Source organism: Nylanderia fulva, unplaced genomic scaffold, assembly GCF_048542155.1.
Source record: "Nylanderia fulva isolate GAGA-0341 unplaced genomic scaffold, ASM4854215v1 Scaffold683, whole genome shotgun sequence".
Classification (NCBI taxonomy): Eukaryota; Metazoa; Arthropoda; class Insecta; order Hymenoptera; family Formicidae; genus Nylanderia; species Nylanderia fulva.
The window spans coordinates 34,815-52,500 of NW_028190790.1; the positions used below are offsets into that span (position 1 = coordinate 34,815).

The 17,686-nt window shown below is 53.9% G+C and overlaps 1 non-coding gene and 1 pseudogene across 1 annotated transcript; both read right to left on the reverse strand.

The window, feature by feature from the left end:
- Nucleotides 1-14,049: 14,049 nt before the first annotated feature.
- LOC146720488 (large subunit ribosomal RNA) lies at nt 14,050-16,379 on the reverse strand (annotated as a pseudogene).
- A 1,051-nt stretch (nt 16,380-17,430) lies between these two features.
- On the reverse strand, nt 17,431-17,585 carry LOC146720489 (5.8S ribosomal RNA). The gene has a single exon (XR_014926042.1). It is a non-coding gene; the product is annotated as a 5.8S ribosomal RNA (ribosomal RNA).
- Nucleotides 17,586-17,686: the final 101 nt, after the last annotated feature.

Sequence of the window (17,686 nt, forward strand, 5' to 3'; positions counted from 1 at the left end):
GTTTTCCGCGCGTTGGGCCCCGGGACGCTTGCCCCCATGCCCCAGGGGGCGAGTCGTGAAAGTTAAGATGTAAAAGGGGGGCCGAAATACCCGGGGGTTCTGTACGGAGTCCGCTGGTCGGCCGGGTGTTGTTGCCCCCTCGCGATACATGCACGGTCCATGACAATGGGGGGGTTTGGGAGGACAAGGCCTCGGGTTACGGGAGGAGGGTCGGCTACGATGTTCGTTTTTTTTTCTAATTAAAATTCGTAATCGTACTGCGGAGCCAAAACCCCCTTTCCCCCCTAGGCGGCCGGTGGGAGCCCCCAAACTTGAAAAACCATCGGAGCGACTGGGATCGGTGACGCCGTGAAGTGATCCCTCTAGATAGTGGCATTCGGCAAATTCCCCAAACCACCGCCGGACTCCAATTCGTAGCGCGTATTTTTTTCGGGTTATTTGGTGGGGCGGCGTAGACAAGACGGTTCGCCTTGGGGCAGTTTTGGGTGAGAAAGCCCGAGCCCCAACGCTGGCGTGGTCGGGAGGGAAAAGGTGTAAGTCGGGACGGGCCAGAACCGGCGGGGGATGCCCTTTTCGCTCGTCAAACCCTTTCTTCCCCCGGGTCCCCAAGTAAGCGTCCCCTTTTAGGGTCGGCGTGTCAATGGGGCGGCAATGGGGAAAAGTCTGGTACAAAAACGACGGTCCAGGAGGGGGCCCCAAGGAATTGGCGCACTTGACGGACAGGGTAGGTGCTGTCCAGGGGGCCCCTGCATCCTTCTGGGTGTTCGAATGCCGTCTTTTGTCCCCATATGCCCCAATATTTTAGCGACTGCAACAGAAGTGGCATTTGTGGGTTAGGCGGAGGCCGCTTTCGTAGCCGTTTAAGATTCGGCCCGGGTTCCCTATGAGCTCTAATGAAGGGCGACCCCGATGATTTTTCGAGATAACCCCAAAACTTGGGCTCCAAATTTGGGCGAGGGCGCTGCCCGCAACCGCTAAACGTGGCCGGGCGAGGCAACCCCCGGGCATGATCTAAATTTATAGAGTCCCGCCCGGGGGGTGTAAAAGGCCGGTGGGGGGGGCGGCTGGTTTGAGTCTAGGGGGACCCCAATATCCCTCTTCAATCCAAGTAGATAGGTATGGGCCCCACGGAGCTTGTCGAGCGTAGCGAGGATGTGGGAGGGTAGGCGTCCTTATAGAAGCTTGGTTCAGTTTGCGGTAATCCAAGAAAGAACGGTGGGGCCCCTCTTTCTTTTTAGAGGGACCAGGGGGGGAAATCAGGCACTGCCGGGGGCTCGATCACCCCCGGGGTCACCTTTTTTAAAACCCCCTACGATGACGGCCCGCATGGCTGGATTTTCCGGGCGGTACCGCTGTTTTTTCGGGGCCCCGGGTCGTAGTCGTCCTGTTTGGGGCGGTGGGTGGGTCCCCGCCGGGGGTTTGAATAACCAACTCGGGGTCCAAAACTCGGAAGGTGGGGCCCCTCCCTTCCGGGGGAAGTGGGGGGGAAGATTTCCCGGCTGATAACGGCCGGGCAGTTTTCCAAATAATTGGGGCCCTCTCTTTCGGCCGATCGGGGGGCGGAGGCGGCGGGGTTTAGGAATGAAACCCCAGGTCGACCCCGAGAGGACCCGCTGCTAAGGTTATCAAAAACCTGGAAACGGGGCGGACAAGCGGGCCCATCCGGGGGGCGAGTCCCACTGAGGGGGGGGAGCCTGGGGCCGTCGGCCCGGTTTTTCCCTTTTCGGATGGCCGGACTGGAGGCGTGTTCGGGGAAGCGGTGGGCCCCTGGTGGCGTTTTTTGAAGGACCCTCCGATCCCGGGGTCGAGAAGCCCAGGGGGGGTACGGCGGGTCCGGGGCTAATAGGTCGGCCGGGGGTTTTTATCAACGGACGCGGGTCGGGCGGGGGGCCTCCCCGGTTCCGACCCGCACCGTTTTCCCCCCCGGGGGATGGCAGTCCCGGGTTTTTAAGCCCATCCTTCCGCAAGTACAGATTTCGTGCTGGGCGGCGGCAACGAGTCGGGGGGGTGTTCCCGCTGCTTTCACCCCAGCAGCATTCGACGGTTAGTGGTGCAGCGAGGTTGGCCCCGGTAGATTGGAACCCCGCGACGTTGTTTTGACGGCGCCGGGGAATCCCTCCCACTCGCGGCGGGGGTACTAGTTGGAGACGGGGGTGCAGTTGTCTAACCCAAAAGTATAGCTGAACTGGGTCACGTTTTCCCTAAAGCTGTTTGAGTGGTCCCGGGGTGAAAAAGCCGGCCCGACGCTCATGGTTTGACGGGGTGGCGTATCGAGTAAAAACCTCCCCCGGCTTTTTTTGCCGGCCTTTATTTTTGCCGCAATTTGCTTTTCCCGGGGGACAGGTATTGGGGGAGGAAATCTTTTCGAATTTGTCAGGGGACACTGTTTTGGTTTCCTCCACCCCCAAAAAGGGGGCGCCTTTTTAGCGTGGCTAGCCCGATTAAGAGATGGGTTTCCAACCCTAGGCCATGGTTTTCTAGTGCTAGGAACGGAAGGGGGTTTTTCCCCAAAAGGAAACCCCACTTTCTTTGGTTAAGGGCCCTTGCCCGGGGGGGTTGGGGGGTCGGGGGGTTTCCCCGTGCACTCCCATAACGGTTTCGCGGTGGGTACTTGGGTGTTACGGAGCTCCGGGTGGCGTGGGTAGCCATCACTGGGTTTTTGGGGCGGCGGGGTCGACTTCCCCTTCCGGGCGAGGTCGCGGTCGGCGAGAAACGGGCGGCTTTCTTTGTCTAGGGGGTTAAAAACCACCCAGCATTGGTTGCGAACCGGGTCTAGAGGGCGAGTCAGGTCCCCGTTTGGGCGATTAACGGGGCTCCTTCCCGGCCAAGGGTCGGCTCTCGTGCCCGGTTCGGGAAAGGGGGGGACTCATTGCAATAAACCCCCCAAATCGTTTTTGGTAAAAAAAAGTTTTTATGAAGCCGCCCGCAAGAGTTTTCTTATTATTAGTTTCGCGTACGGGGAGAAAAGCAGGAAGTGCGGCCCGACCAAAATTTTAACGCGGACCGATTTTTTAATAAGGAAACAAAGGGAAAGCGCGGGGCGAAAAGCGACCAAAACATACGGACGCGGACACGACTTAAAAAGGTTTTCAAATGATAACCGGGGCGGCGAAAAAGCGACCAAATCATCGGGCGCGGGGAACTTATAATAAAAGGTTTTTCAAATAATAACGCGAGGACGAAACCAAAAATATACGGAGCGGACACGACTTATAATAAGATAGTAGCGTGGCGGCGAAATTTACCAACCCGGGGTGGATACGAGCGCCCTAAAAAGGGCGAGCTCCGTAAAAACCCCCTTTATTCGGGGCCCTGAAAGGACAAGCTCCCAAGATTCGGGGCCTCGGGGATCCGTGAGAGGAAATCGGCCCTTCCGAGAGAACGCTCGGCCGGGGGATGTTCGGGAAAGGGTCCGGGGACCGAGGCGCTCGGCCTGCCCCACGAGAAGCTCGTCGACCCGGGGGGTGTTTGGAGAGGATCCGGTGACCGAGGACGCTCGGGCCCCACGAGAAACCCCGTCGGCCGGGGTGATGTTTGGAGAGGATCCGGTGACCCAGGACGCTCGGCTGCCGACGAGAACGCTTCGGCCCCGGGGTGTGTTTTTGGGGGGATCCGGTGCCCGAGAACGCTCGGTTCGCGAGAAACGCCCTCGCCGGGATGGTTAAAGGGGTGAGGTGGTCCTTTTAGTATCAAGAGACCAGGACGGGATGGTCCAAAGTCTCGGTGCGCACTTTTTTTTACCCTCGGTCAGCCCCCCCCAACTAGTTGGATGGGGGGGTCCGGTCGGGTGGGGCAAAAAACAATTTCCCCTGTTCGATGTGTGGTGGCCCCGACAGGGCCCCTTTTTTATAGCGCGGGGGGGACGGGCCCGTGCTTGCGCGGCTTTAGTGACGACAAAACGGGTTCACAAGACATCACATACCCTTTTCCCCTACCGGGACGCACCCAAATCGCTCGAACATTCCGTATTTCACCACCATACCAGGGCCTTTCCTACTTTATGATTTCACCGTACACCCTTTGCTCCATTAAAGGGCCCTTTCCTTTCCCCCTCACGCCCCCCCAGCCTCCATCCGCGTCGTCCCCGCTGCCGGGAAGAATCCTATTTAAAGCATCCCCCTTTCTTTTCCCTGTGCTCGTCTTTATCCCCACTTTTGCCATCAACTTCCCTGTCACGCTTTCCCACCCCTTTACACCACTCATGGTCCATGTTTCCCCGTTCACAAACCCAAATCGCTTCCAAATTTCCTCTTAATCTTGCATTTTCCTTTACCCCCCAAACTTTTTGTATCATTCATTTTCCTTCCCCTCTGCTTTCCTTTCCCCTTCCTTTCGCGTGGTAGGCACTCTGCTCTTCCTACAGCTTTTTCACCCTCAAACCCTCCTCCCCACAAAGCTTTCCAGCATGCACAATTTACACCCCCTTTATCCTCATCATTTGCTTTTGGATCCTTTTTCATTCGCTCAACACTTGGCACCCTTTCTTATACGCTCGTGAAACCTCAACGCGCTCTCCGATAAACCCCAAAACCCCTTTTCCCCGTCTACGTCCTTGCACACCCCTCTAAATGTCCTCATTGTACTCGCATTTTCTTGTATACCAAAAGTATTAAAAACACGTTATGGTCACTCACTCCCCAGTCAGGCTTACCTCCCACTCATACCGGCCCCCTTTCATGCACGCCGTTCACGAGAGTGACGTCGATTCCTCTCCCCATTCGGCCCACTGAACGTGGTAAAAACTCACTTGGTTCATTTAAAAACGTTCATCCCGTTTGCAATCATCCATTCCTCAATCACTCTTCCACGCGCTTCACTTTCTCTGCTGCCTCCCTCACCTTGCCTATCCACAAGGGAGAGACGGCATTTGCATCCATACCTATCAGCAGACGCTTTCCCCTGGCTGTCTCACATACTCTGTCCATGTACGCCAGTACGGCTCGATGCTCTTACCCTACCAGCAGTACACGACCACCCATACATCTCTCCAAAGTCCCCCTTCAACCCCACGCACACTCCAAGCTCATTCGTACATTCTCTCCACACATTTACATCCAACCTAGAGTCATTCACTACCACTGCTGCTTTGACCATCCCCTCTCGCTAACAATCACATCCATACCTATGGGCAAGCCCCCCCCGGTCCAGCCTTTCGTTTCGGTTCTTGCAGCAGTGCTACACTCACTCGACGTTCGCGCATACCTCACCCAGATCACACATAACCGCATACGCTCTCTGGCAGTTATACTGCACTACATTCACGCACCTTCATTCGTCATTTATTCTCGCTTTCTCCCTCTCTAACGCTCTCACGTATTCCGGGCACACTTCGGACAGAACCGAGTGATCACATTTGCTCCCTTTCAGCTACAGTTTCTACACACACTTTCCTTCTTACAATCTCTCATTCATGTGTCCCACACATTCCACATTTTTGGCACCGTCTTTCCTTTCGGTGCATTGCCGCATCATGTGCCCAAAGCAAAGCACTTGTGGCACCTCAGCACACTGAAAAACTTTTCACCCTAAGGCCTTCCAATGCACGAAACACTCGTCCGTCATTACAAGAGCACATTCCTTATTGTCACTCGTAACTTCTAATATCACATTTCCGCAGGTTGCATCCTTCTTCGCATTCCTACTAAACACCACACTTCCATGAAACCCTTTCCCCTCCCCTTTTAACTTTTCTTTCTTCGCTTCCTACTGACAACACGCACAAGTTCCATACTCTTCATCCACTAGCCCTTCAAGCTTTTCTCATAAGTTTATCATGTAAACCTTCACTCGCCATATTCATTCGGCAAATCGTACAAGATGATCTTGGGCCTACTCTTGCAGGCCCGCTCAACAGTTAGGCACATTTTAAACTGACCACACTTCGTATTCTTTAAAACTCACATCTCGCTTCATCGTCTCAAATCGATACTACTCCAGCCCCCCCCTCACACCACACCTCTCCTTTTACCATCACTTCACTTTCCTTACCGCTTTACACGCACATTCAGTGACTTGCTCACATGCTTCATCATTCTCTCCTTTATTCCTCACTTGTCACACTCGCACTTGCATCATTCGCTCTCACTATTACCGCATAACTCTTCTCTTACGTATAGTCTTCACATTCACCTTCCTGTACCTTTCAATCACGCTCTTTCAACATTTTTCGCACTCACGCTCGCATAGCTCATTCCGCTTCCGCCGTAGGCTAAATACCGACATACACTCTATCCAGTTTCCCCTGTATTCTCTCATTCTTGCACAACATTTTCATCATCGTTCCTCATATTCTCCCACAATGTCCAGTATTTCTCTCACTCGCACTCTTTTGAATTTTGTTTGTCTCGTAACAAGAAAATGTTACGGAGCTCGCACCAATTACTCTCATGCACGCTATCTCACTCACTTCCGCAACGCTCTCATTCTCCCCCCTCATTCACTCGTTTTCGCTTCGCACTCACACTCACATCACTCGCCTGCTCGTCACACTATCACTACTGTTTCTTCCACACACTTCCGCGTCTCCAGGAGCTAAGAACTCCTTGTTAGCGTCCTCCGTTCCTTTTCCTTCTACGGCCTTTGGCGCGCTGGGGCCAGGAAAAACGAATACCTCGTCGGCCTCTCTCAGAATCCTTGTGCCATGCGGCCTTGCCGTCCTCCTCTCAGCTGGGGAGTCGTACGCCTCTACGCCCTGTTCCAGCGGGTTGAGCAAGGCCTGCCTCCAGCCACCACCATTTTGGCAGACGGCGGCGATCTGGGAATGGACTCCCTTCTCTCAAAAGGGTCCGTTCCTTATCCTTCCTTTATCCATTTTTTGTGCCATTGTCGTCGTTCGTGTATCTCTGTTTTAATGTATTTGTTTGTAAATTTTTCTCCATAATAAAGCCCACGCTTCTGGCGAGTCGCAAGCGTCCCTCAGGCAGAGCCCCCAGTACCCGAGTAAGGCGACTTATTTACCGCAGGGTTGCGCCAGGTGCCCTACGGGAATCGTTCACGGCCGGTGTACCACCCCCACGACCATGCAGCCCTCGGCACGCTGTCTCCCACCTTGGCTTCGGGGTTCCGCTATAACACACCCCACGTCAACAGCGGCTCAGCTCTGGGTGTTGTGCTGGTTGGTTGACCTGTGGGTCCGCATTTATTTCTTCCCACATGCACTCTCATATTGCGGTTATGGCATTGCCTGATGTTCGGCTGCCGAGTGTGCATGCGGCGCCAACGCCAACACCACTTAGCCGTTGTGCTAGAAGCACAACGTTACCAGCGAGACCACGAGGAGGTAGGCATTGACAAGACGCAAGGGAGGCTATACGTTACGCATCTTGCGCCCGCAGCACTCCCTCCCTGCCGAATCCAAAGGGCACGTGAGAGGCTGAAGGACCTAACGAGAGGTCTGCATCGCATCAACGACCCAACCATAAGCCACCGCAGACCACGGGCTTACCTGCTAAGCATCTCCTGCGCGATGCAAGATCAGCAAAGCAGTGACACCCGCGCGTCCTCATGGGTGGCATGGTTATTTCGGAGGAGGGAGCGCCACAAAGTGACCACACCCCTGACTCAGGAGCTATGATGTTATTTACTCCGGCGTGTTGCTTTGAGAAGACAAGTCTCCTCGCGGCGTGTTGCCCCGAGAAACAGGGCAGGCATAGGAGCTCCAGGCGGCGTTCTGCTTACCGCATAATGTCCCGCGAAGCGCTGCTCGCACAGCACCCCGCGAAACGCACATTTAGATCGGCCCGCGCCGCTCCGCGCAGAGCCCAAGTGTCAACGCGGCGTGTTGCTTTTAAATCGGACAAAGTCCGAGCGCGGCTGTGTTGCTTTTGAATCGGACAAAGTCCGAGCGCGGCGTGTTGCTTTAAATTTCGGACAAAGTCCGACCGCGGCGTGTTGCTTTAAATCACGGACAAAGTCCGACCGCGGCGTGTTGCTTTAAATCACGGACAAAGTCCGACTGCGGCGTGTTGCCTTTCGAAGCCTGGACAAAGCCAGACCGCGGCGTGTTGCTTTCGCAATCCGCATTAAAACCGATCGCGGCGTGTTGCTTTTGAAAGCAACAAAGCCCGATCGCGGCGTGTCGCTTTCAAGAATCGGACAAAGTCCGACCGCGGCGTGTTGCTTTCTAAATTCGGACAAGTCCGAAGGCGGTATCGCCTCGTCCAGGCAACGAAGACCCACCGAATCGGACCCTGCGCCGGGAGCCAGCGAGACGCCGAGCCTCACAGCAAGATGCAGTGTCGCGAGAACAGCGTTTTGCTTCGCCTGCTGTCGCGGGGTCAGCATTTTGCTTAGCCCGGTATCGCAGGGTCAGCGTTACGCTTAGCGCACAGCGACATATGCCCAGGATGGTCGTGGCATATTCGTGGCGTCTGAGTATACGTGCTCGCAATAGATGGTAGGTGCTGAGTTAATGCACGTTGGTCGTCATAGTAAATAGAAATTAAAATTTCTCTTGGAGAAGAGCGGCAAAAGCAAAAAATAAACGAAAATGTCTAAAATTTTCTCATAAAAAAAGGCCAGACGCGTGGTGTTACGTGAACACCACGCGCCTTGGCCATTCAGCACTTTGCTCACCACTGCAGGAGGTATTACCACGGTGGCGAGCTCAATGCTCTTTGAATGCTCCGTCAAACTCGAGACCGGCCAGGGATGAGCCTCGCAGTCACCGACTGTGGATACCTCGTCCCTTTCGGGACCCACAGTGGGACGCATCGGCTCTTTTAAAAACATACGTTTCCGCTTAGCCAGTCAGGAGCTCGTGCCTAGGAGCATTCAGGTTCAGAGGGGTATACCTCTCCGAGGCCGGCAGGCAAGCCATGCCATCAGGATTTCGGTATTCACCCCTCCTACGAGTTTTTGGTCCGTGTCAATCTACGGTCCTTCTGGACCCAGTTGCCAGCTCTTCTCCAGCTGCAGCATTGGTTGCAGCATATCCTCATTAGCCACTTTGTGCGCATCTTGCCGCTTAGCCGGCGAATCGCCGACGCCGGCATCAGTTAGTTATCCCTGTTCTAGTATGATGGATTGAACACTTGGGCTCCCGCAAAAGCGGCGCCTTCCCACGATACAAAGAGGAGCTCATATGCCCACCCCGCCCCCTGGTGCAAACATTGCAGCCGAGACAAGAGGCATGGCCACCTCGCCAGTAGATAGGGACAGTGGGAATCTCGTTAATCCATTCATGCGCGTCACTAATTAGATGACGAGGCATTTGGCTAAACCTGCGCCCGCGTAGCGGGCGGACTTCCCGGAGTAGGTCTCCAGTAACCGTGTCGGATCATTCTCCCGCTTAGATGAGTGTAAATGGGTAAAACATTATTAAATTAGATAAATAAATAAATAAGCAAATAAATTATTATTATAAGTTAATACAGCAATAAACGTGCCAGGGCTCGGCTCGCCGCGGTGGCGGGAATCACTTCCGCTTCTCCCACGTTGCAAGGCCGGCCAACTCCGATGCCCCAGGTTAGCATCTTCGTTATAAGTTAAATTTTAAATTAGTTTGTACTGTGAGCACATTGAGACAGGTTATTTATCCATGAATGCATTTGCGATCTCGATTGAGCTTCTTAGAGCTATAAGGGACATGGTTAGCCAGTCCTCTTTCTTTATTTTTAGCTGCTTTAATTCCAATACTGTTTCAGTTGGTAAAGCTCCTCTTGAGCCAACGACAATAGGCACTACTCTCGAGGTAGGGACGTTAAAGTTGTCCCTTTAATTTATTAGAGATGTCTTTGTATTTATCCACCTTCTCTCTGGCTGCTTCTGCTAGAAAGTTCCTGTTCTCGTACCGGACCGTAACGTCGAGCACGAGAGCCCGTTCCTCATTCAAAATGACGAGGTCGGGTTTGAATCTTTCGCCATGAAGTTCTATAGTGGGTTCCACTATAACTCTGTTGTTCACAGAGAGACGATCTTTCAGGAGGTTTACTATCTCATTATGACGCTTTATGCGTTTTGTCTTGGTTGCACTACATTGACCAAGTATATGACCTAATGTCTCGTCTGCCTCGCCACAAGCCCGGCAGACGGTGTCTACATTATCGTGCGCTCTTCGCATAGTCATGCGTGTAGGATAAGTGTTGGTTCGCATTTTAATCGCGTCTATAAGACGCGAGGAGCGTAACAGATTGCTACGAGATAGCCATGCATTACTGAGTGGTTCTTGGCCAAAGTCTTGGACCCCTTGTCCTTGCGCAATTAATTGCGCCCACTCCTGCCTGTAATTGTTCTTAATTTGTCTCTTCCTTTCCTCTATCTGCTTGATGGACGCTGGCCAAGATAGTCGCAGCGCTGCAGCGTAAGACTTGTGCACTTTTTGCGATGCTTCATTACAGATAACTTTTCGGACGAGTATATCGTCAGATGCGGCCGCTTTCGCGGCGTTCCTGAGTGCTGCCAGATAGACCATGGGAAGTGTCTCGAGAAGACCAAGTCCCCCTTCCTTCATAGGCGTGTATAGGAAGGCACTATTTGTGGTCTCATGCAGATGTAAGATCTGTTTAACACCGCTTCTAATGGCTATGCCAATGTTTTTTCAGCGTCTCTTTGGATGGCGGACGCATTACCAACCCATAGGTGAATCTGGGCAGCAGGTACGTGCGCAACAGAAGTATCTTCTGCATTGGCTTAATAGGGAGCGCTTCACCCTCTCTATGACTCCCTGAATCGTATGGAGCTCTGAACCCTCGATCAGGCCTCTCCAAGGTGTGGCTGTTGCACCTAGATATCTAAAGGCTTTATCTGGTTCTCCATATGGAATCGGGGTTCCTCTTACGACCATCTCCGGGTCTCTAATGTACCAGGTTTTTGGTCTTGGTACGTACTCGAAGGCGAAGCATTTCTCAATAGAAAGCGCCATACCACGCTTTCTTAGCTCGGTATAGACCGAGTTGATCTGACCGATGGACGTTTGTCGGTCTTGTGCTAAGAGTACCATATCATCAGCGAATGCCATTGCTGCCAAATTGCGCTCCTCGACTTTAACACCTACGGTGTTTTCTTGCACCATTTCAATTATAGGCTCAATCACCAAGTTAAACAAGGTGGGTGACAGGGGATCGCCTTGCTTGACACCTCTCTTTAATTCGATCGGCACCCCGTCACTTCTAGCCTTTATAGTGGTCTTGCAACCACTGTACATGTTCACGATGTAATTTGCCACTTTGGCCGGGATTCCTTTTCTTATTAATGCCCAATAGATGGCCTTGTGTGGGATAGTATCGAATGCTTTCGATATATCCAAGACGATGAAAACACCGCCCGACGCTTTTGCTTCACTAATGGCTGCACTGAGTAGTCTAGTGTTCGTAAAAGAGCCATTCTCTTTAGTAAAGCCTTTCTGTCTTAGCGTCTGTTGAATGACCTCGCGTATGCGACGGTCCAGCAGCGATAAAAATATTCTGCTTAACATTGAGGACATAGTTATAGGCTTCCAGTTTTTAACATCCGAGAGATCTTTACTCGCTTTAGGTATAAGGGTAGTGCGATTCTGCTTCCAAGCTATGGATAAGCCTCTTTAGGAGCAGGAGATTGAAGAACTAGCCAAAACAATACTGATGCCTTTTCTTTCAAGTCAGCCTTTTCAATCTTATCTAAACCAACAGCTGAAGAGTTGGCAATGCGTCTGATTTTGTCCTGCACTTCCTTTGGCTTTATTGGTAGGAAGATATCTCTCAGCGGAACCTCGGCGTCTGCAACAACCGATTGGTTCTTGCTGGGGGCCGGGCGAACCCCATAGATTGGTGTACAATTCTTTAATTTTCGCCATCTCGGGCGATTGACGCAATTGTATAAGCGATAGGTCATTGGCGGCCACGGCATCTGCCAGCTTCCTTGGACAGTTATTCATTAGCTCCTGGCATTTTGCAAAGGCGAAGCGCCTCTTCTCCATCCTGTTTGGCGGACGGCTTTTGGTTTTTCGATTCCTACGTTTTCTGGAATCTTTATGTACTCCCTTGTTTTTATTCAGGCATTCTGTTATCTCGTCGCATAGCAAGTCAATATCCTCACTGGTCGTTCTTTTACTTGCTAACGAGACCAGTCTTGCAACCATGGTTGCCCATACGCCTTTCAGTTCACTTTCCGCTTCGATTTCCGCCAGCACACCTCTCTCTCAATCCTCGCCTTCAAAGGATAATTGCTCCGGCGCTGCACTTCGCGCCGGAGATTCGTTCTGCGTTCTAGGAACCTCGACTACAGCAGCCAATTCTGGCTGCCGTGGAGCTACATCAGGTTGTGGGGCCGGTACAACGGCCGGTTTCAGTCGACGTCTTGCATCGCTTATTTGCTTATTGGTTTTACCCGGGAAAAATTCCATCAACCTTGAGGTTAATGTTTCGCTCGTCTTGGAACCTTAGATTGAGTTGTTCGAGCCGCTCCATCTCATCCGCAGTCCACACGGTTAACTTTCTGCCACTCGTTTCGGCTGGTTTTCAGCCTCGGCTGCTCTCTTTGTATTCCTTATTTCTCGGGGGAGCAAACCTTTCCTGTTGCGAGAGCCCAATCCTTGATTCGAAGCTCAACTTACAGTTCCTCGCATTTGTAACCGGGCCGCTGGATTGAACCTTTTTACCCCTGCACTTAGGGTAATGACAGCGCCATGAATGGATTTTCGGAAAGACTTCCCGACATTTCTCGCACTCCCAATTGACATGCACATCTGGATGTTGTTCTAGAAAAGTGTGCGTTCAGCTGCTTTGCACCAATGCAACTGATACTTCTACTGTTCTCCAAACATTTGGGCAGTCCATGACTGCATCTGTACTTCCTTGGATGGTCAAGGGCTGGGTAACCCGAATGGGTATTGGGTCCCATCGCCCGTCCGACGGCGCCCCTGGGACTCGGGCGCCGCTCGCGCTTCCTCGCCTTTTCGCCACATAGCAGCGTCCGCCCGCCAGAAGCGTTCTCGGGGTCGTCCGCCTCCGAGGCTTTTTCTATTTCACTATCCATATTTGCTCCTGAATAGACCGTCGCCTGGAGCCAAGACGACGGTCGGGCAATCGTGGGCTGCACCTCACCCCGACGGTTATAAATTAGTTTGCGGCGTGTTGCTTTTGATTTCCGCAAACAAACTCTGGGCACTCTAGGCTGCTCCTCACCCCGATGGTTTCTTTGGTGTCTGATTGCACAAGGTATACCCGGACTACAAAGAGCCGGCTTGGAAGAAGAGAAAAGGCGAGCTGGGGGTTAGGTTTCCCAATTCTGGGACAGCAATTTCCCTTTTTCACAGAATAATCTGTTCCCCCATGATGGCTTACGCCATTTGATTCCTTTCTTCGCTTCGCCTTTTCGGCCGATGACAGGCCTAACAAGTTATCCCTGATGCGCCAGCTTGGCGAGTTCCGAGCGTGCTAATTTGCTCGGCGCTGTACACCCGTTAGCCGTCGCCCACCGTACCGTCTTGCTATGGTGGGGACGTTGCCCGGGAGTGACCACGAGGAGGTGGGGTACAACTTGGACGTGAGAGGCTGAAGGTCCTTACTAGAGGACTTCGTTGGCGCATCACGACCCAACTACGACTCTCTCTAAGTACCATCGCGGCGTGTTGCTTTGAGGACCGAGAGAGTCATAGTTTACTCCCCGAGAGAGTCATAGTTACTCCCCCGAGAAGTCATAGTTTACTCCCGCCGTTTACCCGCGCTTGCTTGAATTTTTTCACGTTGACATTCAGAGCACTGGGCAGAAATCACATTGCGTCAACACCCGCGAGGGCCATCGCAATGCTTTGTTTTAATTAGACAGTCGGATTCCCCTAGTCCGTGCCAGTTCTGAGCTGAGCGTTGAATGGCGGCCGAAGAGGACGACCACGACGGCTCGCGCCGCCACGGAAGCCTCGCAGCAAGGAAGATCCGCGGGAGGCCAAGGCACGGACCGAGCTCGGATCCCGGGACCGGCGCGAGAACGCCGACCGTTCACCTCGCCCAGGCCCGGCACGTCAGCCAGACCCGCTTCCCGACCAAGCCCGACACGCCCCGCTCCTCAGAGCCAATCCTTATTCCGAAGTTACGGATCCAATTTGCCGACTTCCCTTACCTACATTATTCTATCGACTAGAGGCTCTTTACCTTGGAGACCTGCTGCGGATATGGGTACGAACCGGCGCGACACCTCCACGTGGCCCTCTCCTGGATTTTCAAGGTCCGAGGGGAAGATCCGGACACCGCCGCAACTGCGGTGCTCTTTGCGTTCCAAACCCTATCTCCCTGCTAGAGGTTTCCAGGGAACTCGAACGCTTATACAAAAAGAAAACTCTTCCCGGATCTCCCGACGGCGTCTCCAGGTCATTTTGGGTTACCCCGACGAACACTCTTACGAGGGCCCGAATTGTATGCGGTTCCGCTGCCGGGTTCCGGAATAGGAACCGGATTCCCTTTCGCCCGACGGGCGTGTGTCTTTCGTATAATATTTATTATTATTTCTCGACACTCGAGTATATTGTACGCCGTCATTGACATAGATTTCTCCTAGGGCTTAGGATCGACTGACTCGTGTGCAACGGCTGTTCACACGAAACCCTTCTCCACGTCAGTCCTCCAGGGCCTCGCTGGAGTATTTGCTACTACCACCAAGATCTGCACCGACGGCGGCTCCAGGCAGGCTCGCGCCCAGACCCTTCTCGCGCTCACCGTCGCGACCCTCCTACTCGTCAGGGCTTCGTGACGACGCGAGAGAAGACTAACGCCCGCTCCCGGTTGCCGCCCCACTTGCCGCTGACGGCAGAGTATAGCTCGACGCTTCAGCGCCATCCATTTTCAGGGCTAGTTGCTTCGGCAGGTGAGTTGTTACACACTCCTTAGCGGATTCCGACTTCCATGGCCACCGTCCTGCTGTCTTAAGCAACCAACGCCTTTCATGGTGTCCCATGAGCGTCGAGTTGGGCGCCTTAACTCTGCGTTTGGTTCATCCCACAGCGCCAGTTCTGCTTACCAAAATGGCCCACTTGGCACTCTGATCCGAAGATGCTCGTGGCTTCATAATTCAAGAAAGCCAGAGATCTCACCCATTTAAAGTTTGAGAATAGGTTGAGGTCGTTTCGGCCCCAAGGCCTCTAATCATTCGCTTTACCAGATGAGACTCGCGCGCGTTCCGTGCGGAACGGCCGAGTGCCAGCTATCCTGAGGGAAACTTCGGAGGGAACCAGCTACTAGATGGTTCGATTAGTCTTTCGCCCCTATACCCAGTTCCGACGATCGATTTGCACGTCAGAATCGCTACGGACCTCCATCAGGGTTTCCCCTGACTTCGTCCTGACCAGGCATAGTTCACCATCTTTCGGGTCCCAACGTGTACGCTCTGGGTGCGCCTCTTCTCGCGATGAGAACGAGACGCCCCGGGAGTGCGAGGCCGCATCGCGACGCGGCCCATCCTCCCTAGGTCGACGGCCAGGGCCGACCTTCACTTTCATTACGCCTTTAGGTCTCGCGACAAGTCCCAATGACTCGCGTACATGTTAGACTCCTTGGTCCGTGTTTCAAGACGGGTCCTAAGAGTACCCAAAGCAGTAGCGTCGCCGACCGGTATCGGTCTCCCGCGAGACCGCGGGAGACGTTTCGCAGGCCTGTCGAAGGTGTACCGTACTGTAACCAACAGCGGGCCAGGACCGGGGACGGCGCGAAGTCCGTAACCTCCGAGTACCGTGGCGCGCGCTTGCGACGGTCTCGACGCACCGTGAATAGTGCGGCCTGATACCTTGCGCGTACCGCCGAGCAGCCGGCCGGGCGACCGAGGGTTTGTCGCGTGCCGTTTTAACCGGCGACGCGACAGACACCGCACCCGGGCCGTAGACCGACACCCAGCGGGTCGCGACGTTCTACTTGGGGAGAAGTGCACGACGACGAGCGCCGGACATCGGCGCACGGTAGCGTGCCCGCGCGCGAGCCGCAAGGACTCCGCGGGACATCGCCGACCGACGCAAGCCAGCGCCGCTGACGATGAATCTCCCCGTTCGATCTTTTGGGTTTCTTAGGTTTACCCCTGAACGGTTTCACGTACTCTTGAACTCTCTCTTCAAAGTTCTTTTCAACTTTCCCTCACGGTACTTGTTCGCTATCGGTCTCGTGGTCGTATTTAGCCTTAGATGGAGTTTACCACCCACTTAGAGCTGCACTCTCAAGCAACCCGACTCTAAGGAGAGATCCTCCCGAGGCGCGCACCGGTCGCTACGGGCCTGGCACCCTCTACGGGTAAGTGGCCCCATTCAAGATGGACTTGGACGCGACGCGGCACCTCGGGATAAGCGGATCCTCCCAAACACCACATTTCCCTGCGGCGGAACCGCGGGATTCGGTGCTGGGCTCTTTCCTGTTCGCTCGCCGCTACTAAGGAAATCCTGGTTAGTTTCTTTTCCTCCGCTTAATAATATGCTTAAATTCAGCGGGTAATCTCGCCTGCTCTGAGGTCGTCGCATAGTGAGTTTTCGTAGCCGTTTGCCTCCTCCGCGTCGCTCATCGTCGTCTCTCCTCTATAATATATATTATAAGAGGGAGAGAGAGAGAGCGTCGAACGAGAGAGCAGCAGCGGCAGCACACGAAATACGCGAGAAGGCAAATCGCCGGGCGCTAACCGCACACACACTCGTTGGTGGTAATGGAGACGATATATCGCGGGGTTCGAGATTCTCGGCTCTCCCTTCTCTTTTATATACGAAATTCGGGCGGAATCGATTCGACGAGTACACGACGCGGCGCGCCGGTCCCCTTTTTTCGCTTTACGAAAATTTCGTGGACTCGGACACGCGGTCGGCTCGCGATTCAAACCCTTCTCCGTAAAGAGGTAAAGGATTACGAATGCTCTCTCCGCCGGACGACGACGCGCCGTATATTTCTCCGTAATACCGTTATGTGTGCGGGCAAGGGCGCCTCGGCATAAGACGCGCGAGCGCTATCGCACCGAGAGACGCGGCACAGAGTGCGAGAGCAGTCCGGTCAGTCTGTGTGATGTACGGAGAGGAGAGACGGTGAGACAAGCGCTACCTACTTTCGGGAGACAACGACGCACGCGCCGCTCTAGGGAAAGCGGTGCCATTCACCGTCCTGACCCTTTTTTTGGCCGTTTGTTGCTCCCTTCGCGCGCGCTCTTACTCTCATCCCATTTCTCCTCGGCTCTCGCGTACACACACGACTTGGATACACAAACACGCTCCCCCTCTTAATTCGCGCAGCATTCTCTGGGCGCGCGTTCGCCAACGTTTTACACGCTTGTGCGCTTCTCCTCCTCATTATTATTATTTCGGTGTGTCATTTCAGACGACGCCAGGATTTGCACCGCGGCCGGTCGGCGCGGCACAGACACCTCGGGCGAACGTCCAACGATCGCTCGTACGCCCATTGTAAGCGTTGCACAGGGCACAGGCGACGCGCGCGCCATTCTCTGGTCGCCCGCGTCGTGGCCGTGCGCGCTTTTCGGCGCAAGCAGTTTAGGGGTACTAAACGACCCTCAGCCAGGCGTGGTCCGGGAATTGTATCCGTGGACCGCAATGTGCGTTCGAAATGTCGATGTTCATGTGTCCTGCAGTTCACAAGTTGACGCGCAATTAGCTGCGTTCTTCATCGACCCACGAGCCAAGTGATCCACCGTTCAGGGTAATCGTTCGAAATTTTTGCGTTCGCGAAGAAACGCGCTTCTCGTTCAACCATCGTGGTCTCTTCTCTCGGACGAGAGAGAGAGAATAATCGTGGTGGCTCTT